The following is a 15,862-nucleotide window of genomic DNA, read 5'->3' as shown; positions in this document are numbered from 1 at the left end:
TCACACCAGAACCTGCAAACAGACCTAATATTTGCGTGAACTTTAGAACTCTATTAAAGTCTATAGGACTCAAACGTTCAAAATCAAAAGTGCTAATTTTAAAGGCTAATATGCAAGTTATTGTCCTAAAAAGTGTTTGGGGACCTGGGTTCTGCCCCAGGGAACATGTATCAATGCAGAAAAACCTTTTAAAAACTGCAGTTTTTTCAGGAGCAGTGATTTTAATAATGCTTAAAGTGAAACAATAAAAGTGTAATATTCCTTTAAATTTCTTACCTGGGGGGTGTGTATAGTATGCCTGTAAAGGGGCGTATGTTTCCCGTGCTTAGAACTGTCCCTGCACAAAGTGTAATTTCTGCAGGAAAAACGTCATTTAAAAGCACTCGGGGCTATAATGAATTGTCGGCTCCCCATAATACAGAGAACAGTCATTGAAAGCCATTGATAAAAAAAAATGCATGGGGTTCTCCCCAAATTCGGCCCTTCAGATCTGGTATGGATATTAAGGGGAACCCCACTACAAATTAAAAAAAAATTACTTGGGGTTCCCCCCAAAAATCCATACTAGACCCTTTATCTGAGCATGCAACCTGGCAGGCCACAGGAAGAGAGGGGGGACGATGAGCGCCCTCCCTCCTGAACCGTACCAGGCCACATGACCTCAACATTGGGAGGATGCTTTTGGGGTCTGTGACCCCTCAAAGCACCATGTCCCCATGTTTATGGGGACAAGGGCCTCATCCCCACAACCCTGCCCAGTGGTTGTGGGGGTCTGCGGGCGGGGGGGCTTATCAGAATCTCGAAGCCCCCTTTAACAAGGGGAGTCCCAGATCCCACCCCCCGTTTTAATTGGTAACAGGTACATTGTACCCCTACCATTTCACAAAGAAAGTGTAAAAAACATTTAAAAAACACACAGACACTGTTGGGATAAGTCCTTTATTAAAAAAAAAAAAAATATTCCAGTGGTGGTAATCCTGCAATGGCTGATCTCTTCTCCGGGGTCCAGCGATGGGTGATTTCTTCTCCAGGGTCCAGCGATGGATGATCTCTCCCGATGGTCCAGCGCAGCGCATCCTGTCTCCACCGGAGACACTGAGGGAATCCCAGCCTGACCCCCTTCTGATGCAAGGGGAAACCCGGGCTTCCCCAGTGATGTGCATGTAACCCCGCCCCCTCTGATGTAACGGAAACCTGCATTACATCAGAGGGGGCGGGGTCATCCGTACATCACTGGGGATGCCCAGGTTTCCCCTTGTGTCAAAGGGGGGTGGGGTCCAATGACGGCTGGCCCCATCCTCCTCAGCTAAGACCTGTCAGGCTGCTGGGATTCTCACGGTGTCTCCGGTGGGGACAGGATGCGCTGTGCTGGACGTCATCGGGAGAGATCACCCATTGCTGGACCCCAGAGAAGAGATCACTCATCGCTGGACCCCAGAGAGATGATCAGCCATAGCAGGATACCAAGAGTGGATTACCACCAGTGAAATCTTTTTTAAATTTTTTTTATTTTTAATAAAGGATTTATCCCAACGGTGTCTGTGTCTTTTTAAACAATTTTTACACTTTGTTTGTGAAATGGTAGGGGTACAATGTACCCTTACCATTTCAAATGGGGGGGCGGCATCTGTGGTCCCCTTGTTAAAGGGTGCCTCCAGATTTTGATAAGCCCCCTCCCGCAGACCCCCACAACCACCAGCCGGGGATGAGGCCCTTGTCCCCATCAACATGGGGACATGATGCTTTGAGGGGGTCACAGACCCCCGAAGCATCCTCCAAAATGTTGAGGTCATGTGGCCTGGTACGGTTCAGGAGGAGGGAGCGCTCTCTCATCCCCCCTCTTTTCCTGCGGCCTGTCAGGTTGCATGCTCAGATAAAGGGTCTGGTATGGATTTTTTGGGGGAACTCCACACCATTTTTTTTTATTTGGCGCGGAGTTCCCCTTAAAATCCATACCAGACCTGATATTTGGGGGTAACCCCACATCATTATTTTTTTAAATTTGACACGGGGTTCCCCTTAATATCCATACCAGACCTGAGGGGCCTGGTAATTGAATTTGGGGGGAACCCCATGCATTATTTTTTATCAATGACTTTTAATGACTGTTCTCTGTATTACGGGGAGCTGGCAATTCATTATAGCCACAAGTGCTTTTAAAATACTTTTTTCCTGCAGAAATGACACTTTGTGCAGGGACAGTTCTAAGCACGGGAAACATGCGCCCCTTTACAGGCATACTAAACACACCCCCTAGGTATGCTGCTCCCAAAAAAACAACCTTTTTAAAACTTTTTTTTGCATTGATACATGTCCCCTGGGGCAGGACCCAGGTTCCCAAACACTTTTTATGACAATAACTTGCATATAAGCCTTTAAAATTAGAACTTTAGATTTCTCCCATAGACTTTTACAGGGTGTTCCGAGGCTTTTCGGATTTGCCGCAAACACCCCAAATTTTTTGCTGTTCGACGAATGGGCGAAAAGGCAAACATGAGTTCGACTCAAACTTGAAGCTTATCCCTAGTGATCAGGTATGACATCAGCCATTTGATGGCTTGACAGTTCGGTAAAAGCACAAGCAACTGTGGCAGTTATCATTCATGGTAATATGTCATGAATGTGTCTGTTTTAATAAAGTTAAATTGAAGGGTTTAATTTAGCTTTAAAGCTGAACTCCATAACACAGTGAAATATATACAATTTAAATACACGTATTTGCATTTTTGTTAATCCAGCCCTAACACATAGACAACCTTATCAAACCGCACAGCCAGGTTTGTAAACTGATAATTTTCTGCTGCAGTTCAGCATTGCAGCCTAGTCACCTTCCTCAGCCCCATCTTAAAAACAAAGCTTCAGCACAGTATACGTTATAAGTTTAATCCCTCTTTCTGCCAGAATATTCTGCATGGCAGCACATTTGAATGACTTGCCTCTCACTCACACAATGTGAGTGCCACTTTGCGTGGAATTACAAGAGACTGGTACCAAGGCAAAATCAGGTACATATATACGTGTTGCATTAAGTACTACTTTATGCAGTCTGTTCCTAAATGTTTTTACTCAAGATTTGCACAATTTTCACCCTAGTTTCACTTTTTTTGTTAATTGGATTAACCATTGCTAAATCAGCATGTTACACTGTCTTCATGTCCAGATAATTTTTCAATTGTCAGTATTGTACTAGTGCAACTGACAATTACTCTGCTATGCAACACAGTATACAAATATATTTGATTTTATATATATATATATATACAGTGTATATATATATATATATATATATATATATATATATATATATATATATATATATATATATATATATATATATATATATAACAGATAGAGCATGTTTTAATGATACTTAATAACCACAGCACATTTAAAAAAAAAAACTTTTCCTTTACCTCCTACTGTATGTATTTTGAAGAGCAAATTATTTGCAACAATGTTTTGGGAGGAAATGTTATACCTTCAATGGGGACCAATTGCGTTTCCATGATAGATACTGTATCCAAATCTAAAAAAAGATGGGGCTTTACATACACTTTTCCAAGCAGTTTATTATGACTTATAAGCCACATTTGCGAAAATACAATGATGTCCCTTTCATTGTGTGTTTATTCTTTTGTACGGTATTGTCTTTGATGTAGCATTGCCTACTGACAAGAAAATGAAAGGGTGATACTACAGTTACTAGTATATTGCATACATTAGTCTATTCCCTTACCCAAGCCCCCCCCCCCCCAGATTGCTAGATTATTTGTGTTTTCTTTTGCAGCTACATTTTAAGTCTCATTACAGACAAAGGGTCTAGAAAGTCATTGTCTCCTTGCACTTCTAAAGACTTTTACTGTAAATTGGGAAGTGAAGTGTTGGATTGAATTTATGTGTGTTATTGGGGAGTTAAGCTGTCTGTGAATTCTGCTGAGAAGGAAGGAAACAACTGTTTGGTTTAAACCTAGTTTCAGGCTGAACTTTGGCTGTTCGATAATTAGGCTTAAATCCCAAACCTTTGACCATTTGTCCCTCTGTTCAGTGGGTGCTGAATTTTATAGATATTACTTCTATATATGACAGGTTTCTGATATCAATGGTTGCTAAGGAAAGGAAGAGTGCTGAAACCTGCCCCACCCCTAGTAATGACTGATGTCACTGATACAAATGACTTAAATGGCTGGGAATCCTTGGTCACATAAAAAAAGAGGCAAGGCTTAGAAATGACACCATTGCTAAAATTTGGTCACTGCAACCACCATGTCTAAAACCATTTTCATTTCCTCCCTAAATGAAAAGATAAATGCATATGCTTGGAATTAAGAGTTTCACTCTCTTCCTCGCTGAGCAATTTTTTGTTTTTGCAGTGGGTATGAAGAAGTGCCCTGTAAATGTGGAGAGAAATAGCCAAGAGACAACATTGTGGCCTCATCAGGTTTGTCACCAGGAAACACGGTAGCAGTAGAGCCTGACTGGCTGGAATTTTTTACCTTCTCTCTCCATGACTTGGATGGAAAATAAATTATTTCTTTCCAACTCAGTAAAACTTTATTAAATAAGGCTTAATGCTGTATACACATGTATATACATTTGAATTACTATAGATTAGCTCAGTCAGCTCAACACCTACCATTAAAAGACTATAGAAACCCTTCAAAAAACAAATGGTCCCATTGTCAATATTAACCACTCATGGCTCATACATCCTAAAAAGTGACAGATGGATTTGGATGCAATGGGGGTTATTTACTAAAGCCAGATCCACTTTGCACTGCAAGTGCACTTGGAAGTGCAGTCGCTGTAGATCCGAGGGGGACATGCAAGGAAAATAAAAAACAGCATTTTAGTTTGCACATGATTGGATAATAAAATCAGCTTCCCCTCATTTCAGATCTACCCCTTAGATTTAGAGCGACTGCACTTCCAAGTGCACTTTCAGCGCAAAGTGGATTTGCCTTTCATACATAACCCCCAATGACTCTTCTATTTTTTTTCTGTTCACAAGTATCAGCTAGAATTATCTAAAGCAGTTATCTGGAGTTCTTTTTATCATTCCTTCTCAGATATGTACGTGTGATGCTTTCAAATGCCCGCAGACCTTAAAATGCTTTACTGTTTTGAAGACAGAAACAAGCTTTATGTCTCTTCACTTTATTTAGTGTAAGTAATACAGGAAAAATGCTCTTGAAAAGAAAAGCAGTATCTGTACTATACTGCTTGGAACTTGTTAAGTGCATAAATGTGCAGCAATAAGTCACTTGACAGACTTGTGTGTAGCAGAGCAGAAGATTAGAATACAACACTGTCCTGTAGAAAATATTAACAGAGGGATTTGTTTCTTCTTCTGAGAGTGAGACCTATTAAAAGTGCACTGATTTTCTACATATCAATACATAACTAATACTCTGATAACATTTGTATATTTTCAGACCAGTAAAATGATTAATGAGTTTACTGAAGTTTACTACTTTTTAGACTGTGCTATCTAGCTAATGCTAGCATTTTTTGTAATATATATATATATATATATATTTATATATATATATATATATATATATATATATATATATATATATATATATATATATATATATACATATATATATATATATATATATATATATATATATATATATATATTCTATATATTATATTATTATATAGAATATAATCATAATGTCATGTGGAAATTAGTTATTTTCAAAATAATGTCCATGAGATAATTTGGCAAAGAAAACATTTGCCAAATGACCTCCACAGGGTCATCCTTTGTTTTGGGGGTAGCCATTTCATCTCCCCGGTCCAGCTTTTTCTTTTCCTTTCTTTCCATTAAACAGACCCTCTGTAGGTCTTTTGCTATTATGTATGAAGTCACAAGACAACAATAAATGTATGATACAAATACAGTTTTCTCTGTATAAACCCCTGAAGAAAGGCGTTCAAGCCAGAAACATTGGGTACACGAGAGATTACAAGTATCCGTATTTATTGCATACAGTGATTTATGCATACTACTCGTCTGTCTCTGCAGAGACAAATTTGATTGCATTGTACTATAGTCTTGTAATAAAATGTATACATTTTTAATACTGGTGTCCTGGTGTTCACCTTTAAAGTTCCGTCCCAATGAGGGGGACACCTGGTCCTGTTAATGGTGGAGCCTTTTTGTAGAATTATTAAGTAAAGTCAAAAGCTACTAAATCAATACAAACAACATTGCAAACTACAGAAACTGCATAAATATATTATGCCAAACTCCAAAAATCCAAACTTCTATGAATCCAATTTTTTAATATTCATTTGTAGGCACAATTAGCAAGCTTTTTATTATTATTACTATGAGCCTGTACTGAGTAATTTCCCTGTTTCAGAATAACAGACTGTTGATTGTTGTGCATAGATGACATAGGTTATACATAATGACAAAGGTTGGATGGGAAATGGTGACCTGATCTACAGCTATTAGCTACTCACAAAACATTACTGGAGGTGCAATAATGTTGTACATGTCATCCAATGCAAAAAATGTAACCAAGGCAACACAGCACAGAAATTACAAGCACAAATACATTTGCACAGGCACACCGTTAGCCTAGGTTCACACTGACAGTGGGAATGAAATTGTGCGAGTTCAGCCAAACTTTGGGGGTTGATTTCAGAGACATCTGTGTGAGTTTCTACACATATGTCTATTGAAATTGCACCCCGAAGTCACCAAAATTAGCACAAAAACAACTTTTGGGAATCAGTGCGGTGCTGCAAATTCAGCATCGCACGGATCTGGACGGTGGCATTGCTGGCAATAGCCGCTTATTTGGCATACAATATTAATATGTCAAATCACATGTCAAATCTCTGCAATGTGAACCAGCACTTAAAGAACACAAGAAGGAAGATTTCTGCACACCCGTGGGACATCATTTCTTACAACCAGACCACACTATGGGAGTCCTGAATATTTTGGTTTCTAAAGGGAACTTCTCAGTAAAGGAAAGCTTTTGAACTAAGAATGATCATTCTATTTGACATATTTCTCAAAAAGGAAGTTGCATTTATAAACAAACCCACAATAGGGAATTCTGCCAAGGAATTCTTATATACAGATTGCTGGTGACAGTCAAAAGAAGGATACGGGTTTAAATGTAAAGAATTTAAAGGCACCCCACAAGCTATTTATTGTCGGCTCATTTGTGCATGAGATGCACATCCAGTGAACACTGCGTATTGGCTTCACCCTCTAATGAAACTCTTGCCAGTCCTGATGTAATCAGCAGAGATTAAAAATAAATGATCTCAGACTGTATATTCCTAATCTGGTAAAAACGTTTTTACACTCTAAGCAATAGATTAGTTGCATGCGTAACCTTGGTCAACAGTGAGACACTAATATTGAATATTGGAGGAAGAACCATACTCATGTGATGGGCACCTCCACTCAATAATTGTGTATGCAATATAATCTCCTGTCTACTCAGGTAATGAACATACAGTATATATTCATATTAGATGAACACTATCAGTATGTCAAAACATTATTATTATTATAATACACAATTTATCGATTTATATAGCTCCAACAGTTTACGCAGCGCTTTACAATGTATGGGGGGGAACAACACGATTACACTACAGTTCAATACAAAAGGTACAGGAAGGCCCTACTCATAGAGCTTACATTCTAAAGGGAGGGGGTGGTGGTAGAAAAGGTAATAGCTGCAGAGAATGATTTGTTGGGGGTGGCTCGGGGACAGGTGATAGGTGGGTGTGGGATAGGCTTCCCTGAATAAATACATTTTAAAGGATCTCCTAAAGGTGGACAGGTGCACATAATAAATCTTACATTCATTTTGATACAAACACTTGCCGCAATCTAGAACAGCAGCAGAGTGAGTTTTAAATACACAACTGTATTTCACAGCAAACAATTTGCAATACACAAATTTTAGTATCTCAATTTATAAATGCAGCAGAACAAAGGCAACGGTCACCTGCGATGTTGTTAAAAAGTTAGAACATTCTCCACAACCTTTCCTTAACTTTTTGATCCCCCCCCCCCCCCAAACTGGTGTAGCTACCTCAATTGCCCTACTTATATAAATCTTTCTCTATGGCCTGCAGACCTTTTTCATCCTGCTACCACCATTTTGGTCTGATGCCTGCATATATACATTTAGGCTTATAGACTTCTATGGAGCCATTAGACAGGCAAAGGTGCCATAGAACTTTAGGGGGCAAACTGAAAACACACAGACACAGGGTATGGGTGGGGTGGGTTACATTTGCTTCCAGTGGGTAGAGGCAAAAGACATAAAGTGAAAAATCTGTAAGGTGAACTTACACAGGACCCTCTCCTCACCCCCCCAGTCCCGCTGACCTGCAGCCCAGCAATCTCCTATTCTGAGTCCCGGTATAGTCCCCTCATGGCTCTTGGGCTTAGAAATACCCTCATCTTTCCATCTTCTTCTTTCCCACTGAGAGGACAGGCTATGTGGGCTCTGATTGGTCGGTGCCACCAAATGGGACAGAGTGTACCAATTAGAATGCTCCTAAACGTACCTTCTGATGAGGTTTGTTTAGGAGATCAAGCTCTGGGGATTTCTGAGCCCCAGAGCTGGGAGGCAGCAATACTGGGGCTCATAATGGGAGATCGCCGCGCTGCAGGTCAGTGGGACTTGGGGGGTGGGGGGGGGGGTCCTGTGTAAGTTCACCTTACTGATATTTTTGTAAAGGTGAACTTACCCTTTAAGTAAACCTTGATGGAATTTTTTCCCTACCCTTTAAGCATTAGCTCACAATTGTAACAACCCAATTTTACATTTTGGTCAGACTTCACCTTATGCTCTTTAGCTTTTCTGTGAGCAGCTACTTTTTAGTATCTATACAAATTGCCTTTTATTTGCTCTTTGCCCAGCTGCAGTCAGTCCTTTTGCTGAATATGCTTTTGTGTTGCCTCCTTTTACCCAGTTTATTGCCTCCCAGCACTGTTCTGTGATTAGACACTTAAAGATCTCACTAGCTGCAGCCAATGGGAATGGTGCTGTTCCCATAGCAAAATGACCCAGGTAGCATGTTATTCAATTTTACTAACATGGAAAGAGCAGTGGGAATCTTTTTGCTTTGCCACCCATTACTAATGATTTACAAACACTATTATGCTTTGCACCATACCTTTCCCAAATATGTGTAACAGGTTCGCATTGTTAAAGTACACCAGTTAATAATTCAAAATAATGCACAAATAGGGGTTACTTTCATGAAAGCCACAATTAAAAATAAGGAGAGTCACACATAGAGACATGGAAATACTTCTCCTGTAAAAACTGAGCTTGACCATATATACCAATAGCCTCCCTATTGGTCATTTAATAAGACTGGTAGCCTAATTGACCAATAGTAAAACTCAGAAGAAAAAAGGGTTGAGGTGAAGCATTTTTAGGAAAGGTTGGAATTAGCATACAGCTTAAGCTGCTTCTACGAATCATAGCACTAGTTGCATACTATAAGATAAAATAATGTAATCATAGTGCCTGCTAAAAAAACATTGGCTTTTGCCTTAGGTCAAGTAAATACCATGTTTTCTTAGTAAGATTAAAAATAAAGTTTTAAACTTTTTTATTAAAAAAAGAAGATAAGACTGAATTATTAATATTATGATCAATAGATGATAAAGATCTCATAATAAATGTAACACAGCCTGCAAAGGTGATCGCGGATAATTTGATGATAAAATAGATTGCATACTCATTAATGGGCTTTTATGGAAAACATATTTCCTTGAATTTTCTTTCCGTAAACAGTACCCATAGTTATTTCAACAATAATTATTCACAATACCCTTAGAACATTTTTTATAATGTCTAAAGGTATCTGTGGTTCTAGTATATTAGATTATGACATTTAATTATTTACCATTTGCAAAAAAGTTCTTTAAGTTACCTGATAAAAAATTACATTTAGTTTCTTGCAGTACTATGCAATATAATTAATTGTTTTCATGTACATAAAATATTAATTTTTACTTTTATTAATCCTTTGTCATGTTACATTTCTGGGTTTAAACAGCATCTTTCAGAACTCTCTCCAATAATGGCTTTATAGCATTTTTCAGGGCATATTTCCTGATGGTGACATCAATGAACCATGTCTGTGTAATATGCTTTACAATGGCCACTCTTATTCTCCATCAGAAGAACATGAACTGGAACACCTATTAGAAAGTGCTGTGATCCTATAAAAGCAATTGCCAGAACCAAGACTTTCAGGGCAGGATCACAAGGTTTTATTTGTATGAAAGCTGCAGGCTTAAAAATATTTAAAATGACTTCAATTTAACATGTTTAACCGCTTCAATACTGAACACTTTTAACCCCATTCTGCCCAGGCCAATTGTCAGCTTTTAAGACTGTCACATTTTGAATGACAATTGAGTGGTCATGCAACACTGTGCCCATATGAAATTCTTTATCATTTTTTTCACGCAATTATTGCTTTCTTTTGGTGGTATTTATACACACTGTTTTTTTTTTTTTGATAAATAAACTAAAAAAGACCATCACAGACTATGGAAAATGTAGCATTTCATTTAGAGATCAAGATCCCAGAGTCTGAAGGAAGAGGGGAGAGTAGGGATGAGCTTCGTGTTCGAGTCAAACCCATTTTCAACTCGAACATCAGCTGTTCGCCTGTTCGGCGAATTCCGAACATTATGGGCGTCTTGCGCCAAATTCAAGTGGCACGTCACAGCCCATAATTCACTGCGGCAGAGCAGTGCATTGCTGGCTGATGATTGGCCAAGCATGCTTTGGCCAATCACAGTGCAGAAAAAAATGGAGAGCCATGATTGGCCAAAGCCAGGGTGGCTTTGGCCAATTATGGCTCAGGGGGTTTAGTACACGCCCCACACTATATAAGGCCGCCTGCGCGGCGGCCTCATATAGTGTGTTGCGTCAGCGGAGAGAGAGATAGACGGAGAGACAGTGTCTTTGAATTTCATTTGTAGCTGTTGCAATTACAGTTGGTGTACTGTGCCACCTGCACAGTGTACACTTAAAGCTACCCCAATTGCTGGTGTTCTTCTGATCCTATACTACAGGCAGCTGCTGCAGCAATTACAGTCAGTGTATTGTGCCACTTGCACAGTGTACACCTAAAGCTACCCCAATTGCTGGTATTCTGCTGGTCCTATACCTCAGGCAGCTGCTGCAGCAATTACAGTCGGTGTATTGTGCCACCTGCACAGTGTATACCTAAATCTACCCCAAATGTTGGTGTTCTGCTGGTCCTATACCACAGGCAGTTGTAGCAGTTACAGTCAGTGCATTGTGCCACCTGCACAGTGTAAACCTAAAGCTACCCCAATTGCTGGTATTCTGCTGGTCCTATACCTCAGGCAGCTGTAGCAATTAAAGTGGGTGTATTGTGCCACCTGCACAGTGTACAGCTAAAGCTACCCCAAATGCTGGTGTTCTGCTGGTCATATACCACAGGCAGCTGTCTGACTGCGGTATAGGATCAGCAGAACACCAGCAAGAGGGGTAGCTTTAAGTGCACACTGTGCAGGTGACACAGTACACTGACTGTAATTACTGCAGCTGCCTGCTGTATAGGATCAGCAGAACACCAGCAATAGGGGTAGCTTTAAGTGCACACTGTGCAGATGACACAGTACACTGACTGTAAATACTGCAGCTGCCTGCGGTATAGGATCAGCAGAACACCAGCAATAGGGTTAGCTTTAAGTGCACACTGTGCAGATGACCCAGTCAGTGTATTGTGTCATCTGAACAGTGTGCACCTAAAGCTACCCTAATTGCTGGTGTTCTGTTGATCCTATCCACAGGCAGCTGTAACAATTACAGTTGGTGTACTGTGTCATCTGCACAGTGTGCACTTAAAGCTACCCCAATTGTTGGTGTTCTCATAGTAATAATATTACAGGCAGGCAGTTGATTCTGCTAGCTGCAGTATAATAAGTATATACGTCCCAGCTTTGTGCAGCTACATCTCCCTGCAGGCCATTAGTATGTCTGGAAGGCCAACAAGGAGAGGCAGACAGTCACGAGCCAATAAAAGAGGGCAAGCAGGCTCAGTGTCTAGAGACAACAGTGCTGGTCATGGACACAGTGCATCCTCATCAGCATGTAGCCATGGGAACGCTTGTCCTTATTTTCAGCAGCTGGATGTGTTGAGCCGCAAAATCCCAAAGATTTGGTAGAGTGGATAGCCAAGCCATCCTCATCCTCCTCATCCTCTCTCACCCAGGCTCCGGGTACTGGCAAAGCAGCTGCCAACGTGGCCTCTTCCCTCATCTCAATGGCATCAGTCACTCCTTCCCTAGACCCACCATGTCCTCCTGAGGAGTCCCCCGAACTGTTTGAGCACAGTGTTGGGTACATGCTCCATGATAATGCCCAGCGTTTTGAAGGCTCTGATGATGATACCCAGCTAGAGGAAGGCAGTAACGTGGGCCCAGAGAGAGGGGATGCCCAAGAAGGACAGCAATCTGGCAGTCATGTTCCTCCAGCTGCAGCATACTGCCAGATTTGCTCCAGTGATGAGACGGGAGGGGATGAGGAGGTCACTGACTCCACGTGCGTGCCTGATAGGAGAGAGGAGGAGGCACATCTCAAATGAGGCAGGATGTCCTCCAGGGGCAAGCTTAAGGGCAGCAAACTGACTGCATTATGCTGCAGAGCTCCGCCTGTGCAGCACGCTGACTCCAAAAGTTCTTCCAAAAGATCTTTGGTGTGGGCCTTTTTTGAGACGAGTGCATCAGATCGCACTGCTGCTATTTGTAACATATGTCTCAAGCATATCTTGTGTGGCCAAAACATCAGTTGCTTGGGCACCCCATGCTTGACCAGACATATGTCGACCTACCATGCAGTTCGTTGGCACGCGTACCTAAAAGACCCACACCAAAGAACAAAGCGGACCTCTCCTTGCTCCTCATCAGCTGGGATCTCCAACACCACTATACCTTCAGTTCTCTCTGAAACCTGCACTGAGAGGAATGAAGGTGTAGAATTAGGTGTGTCACAGCCAAATACTTGCAGGCAATCTGGTAGCAGTACACCAACGCCCAATTGTACCAGGCAAATTTTCCTGCCCCAGCTGCTGCACCGTCGAAAGAAGTTCACTCCCAGCCATCCACATGCCCAGTGTGAGTTTGTGCAATGTGCGGTTCCTCAGTGGCAGGTTCCCAAACGCCACTTTTTCTCACGGAAGGAGATTCCAGCTCTCTACCGGCATGTGGAAGGCAATGTCCTTACCTCACTGGACAGGGCGCTCAGTGGTAAGATGCATATTACTGCTGACTCATGGTCCAGCAGGCATGGACAGGGACGTCACCTATATTACACGGCACATTGGGTGACTCTTCTGGCAGCTGGGAAGGATGCAGGACAAGATGCATTACTGTTGGAGGTTGTTCCAGCACCACGCCTCCAAAATGCTACTACTGGTGATTGTGACACACCTCTCTCCTCCACCCCTTCCTCTTCTTCTTCCTCCATGGCCTCTTCCTGTGCTTTGTCCTCGGAACCAGCTGTGCTCCGTAGGCATTCAAGGGGCTACTCCAGTACGCAGGCAAAAAGATGACATGCTGTGCCTGCGCCGGTGTGCTTGGGGGACAGGAGCCACACTGAAGCAGAGATGTTGTCATCTCTGCAGGGGCAGGCTGAGAGGTGGTTGACGCCATGCCAACTTAAGCCAGGAATGGTGGTTTGCGACAATGGCACCAACCTCCTCTCCGCCCTCCCACAGGGACAACTGACCCATGTGCCCTGTCTGGCTCACGTCCTTAACTTGGTGGTGCAGCAGTTCTTGGGCAGGTACCTGGGCTTACAGGATGTACTGAGGCAGGCCAGAAAAGTCTGTGTGCATTTCCGCCAGACATATAATGCCAGTGCTTTGCTGGCTGACCTGCAAAAGGAATTGAACCTGCCCAAGAACCACCTAATCTGTGACATGCCCACCAGGTGGAACTCAACGTTGGCCATGCTGCAGCGGCTGCACATGCAGCAGAGGGCCATCAATGAGTACCTGTGCAACTACAGCACCAGGACAGGGTCAGGGGAGCTTGTTTTTTTTCCCCATGTCAGTGGGCCATGATCAGGGATGCATGCACTGTCGTGTCACCATTTGAGGAGGCCACAAGCACGGTGAGCAGTGACAGTGCATGCATCAGTGACATTGTCCCTCTTGTCCACCTGTTGGAGCACACGCTGAATGGAATAATGGACAGGGCACTTGAGGCAGAACAGAGGCAGGAAGAGGAGCACTGTGTCAGTGTGGAGGTGGAGCCTGGCACTCAGCATCAGCAGCAGTCTTTTAGGGATCATTTACAGTCCCAAGAAACCCGTGGACTTGTACGTGGCTGGGAGGAGGTGGCTGCGGATCATGTCGTCCTTAGTGACACAGAGGATTCCGGACCGAATGCCTCAGCTAACCTATGCTGCATGGCCTCCCTGATCCTGAGGTTCCTCATATTCATCGGTTCAAGGAGACTGGCCACTTCTTGATCCAAGGTACAAGGGTAAGGTTGCGGACCTTATCTTGCCATCGCAGAGGGAGCAGAGGTTGAGATATCTTCGGGCGGCCTTGCAGAAAGGTCTGTGCAATGCGTTCCCAGAGACTGGGAGGCTACAAATTCCTGGTCCTGGACAACGTGTTGCTGAGGCTTCGGTCAGTCACAGTAGGAGCGGTGGAGAAGGTGGCCCTCTGACCAATGCGTTCAGACCATTTTTTAGTCCGCAGCCTCAAGGTATAATCGGTTCCAGCAACCATCACCAGCATCTGATTTACATGGTGCAAGAATACCTAGGGGCAAGATCAGACTTTGACACCTTTCCCACCGAAAATCCTCTGGTTACTGGTTCTTGAGGATGAATCACTGGCCAGAGCACAATATGCAATTGAGCTACTGGCCTGTCCTTCATCCAGCATTCTTTTGGAACGCACATTTAATGCTGCTGGAGGCTTTGTAACCGATCGCACGGTGCGCCTGTCGACCGACTCGGTTGATCGTCTGACCTTCATAAAAATTAATCAGTCTTGGATCACCACTAGCTACCAAGAACCTGAAGCTGATGTAACCGAATACATTTTTTTTAAATGTCAGATGCCTTCAAGACTGCCTATTCTGATGCTGAGTGACTATCCTGTTATGCTGACTGACTATCCTCTTCCTCCTCAATGATCCTGCTGATAGCTTGTAAGAACATTTTTGGTTCTGGGTGCCGCCACCAGTGGCTAAGGTCCAATTTTTCAGCCCCTGTTTAACAGGGGCATGTAATTTAAATTTTTGATGCAATACTTTGCAGCAGGGCTCATTCCTGCGCTCCAACTAGAGTATCTGTGAGGGGTTGCAGTGTCGTGGCACCAGCACCAGTGGCTAAGGCCCAATTTTTCAGCCCCTGTTTAACAGGGCATGTAATTACAATTTTTGATGGAATATTTTGCAGGAGGGTTCGTTGCTGTGCTCAACTACAATATCTGTGAGAGGTTGCAGTGTTGTGGCACCAGCACCAGTGCCTAAGGCCCGATTGTTCAGCCCCTGTGCAACAGGTGCGTGTATTTACAATTTTTGATCCAATACTTTACAGCAGGGCTCATTCCTGCTCTCCAACTAGAGTTTATGTCAGGTGTTGCAGTGTTGTGGCACCAGTGCCTAAGGCCCAATTTTTCTGCCCCTGTTAAACCGGTGCACGTAATTACAATTGTTGATATTATATTTCACAGCAAGGCCCATTCCAGCGCTCACCAAAAGTAACTGTGAGGACTTACAGTGTTATGGCACCGCCACCACCACCACCAAAGGCCCAATTTTTCTACCACTGTTCAACAATGGCATATAATT

General features: G+C 42.6%; 1 protein-coding gene across 6 annotated transcripts in view; it reads right to left on the bottom strand.

The window, feature by feature from the left end:
* SGCZ (sarcoglycan zeta) overlaps positions 1-15,862 on the bottom strand; it is a 1,585,391-nt gene that overhangs the window by 60,895 nt on the left and 1,508,634 nt on the right. The gene's annotated exons all lie outside the window — the stretch shown is intronic.

The sequence above is a fragment of the Lithobates pipiens genome, unplaced genomic scaffold (assembly GCF_037356315.1).
Source record: "Lithobates pipiens isolate NorthernLeopardFrog02 unplaced genomic scaffold, aLitPip1_a1.2 Scaffold_13, whole genome shotgun sequence".
Classification (NCBI taxonomy): domain Eukaryota; kingdom Metazoa; phylum Chordata; class Amphibia; order Anura; family Ranidae; genus Lithobates; species Lithobates pipiens.
The sequence above is the reverse complement of the archived record's forward strand: the minus strand, read 5'-3'. Positions and strand labels throughout refer to the sequence as shown.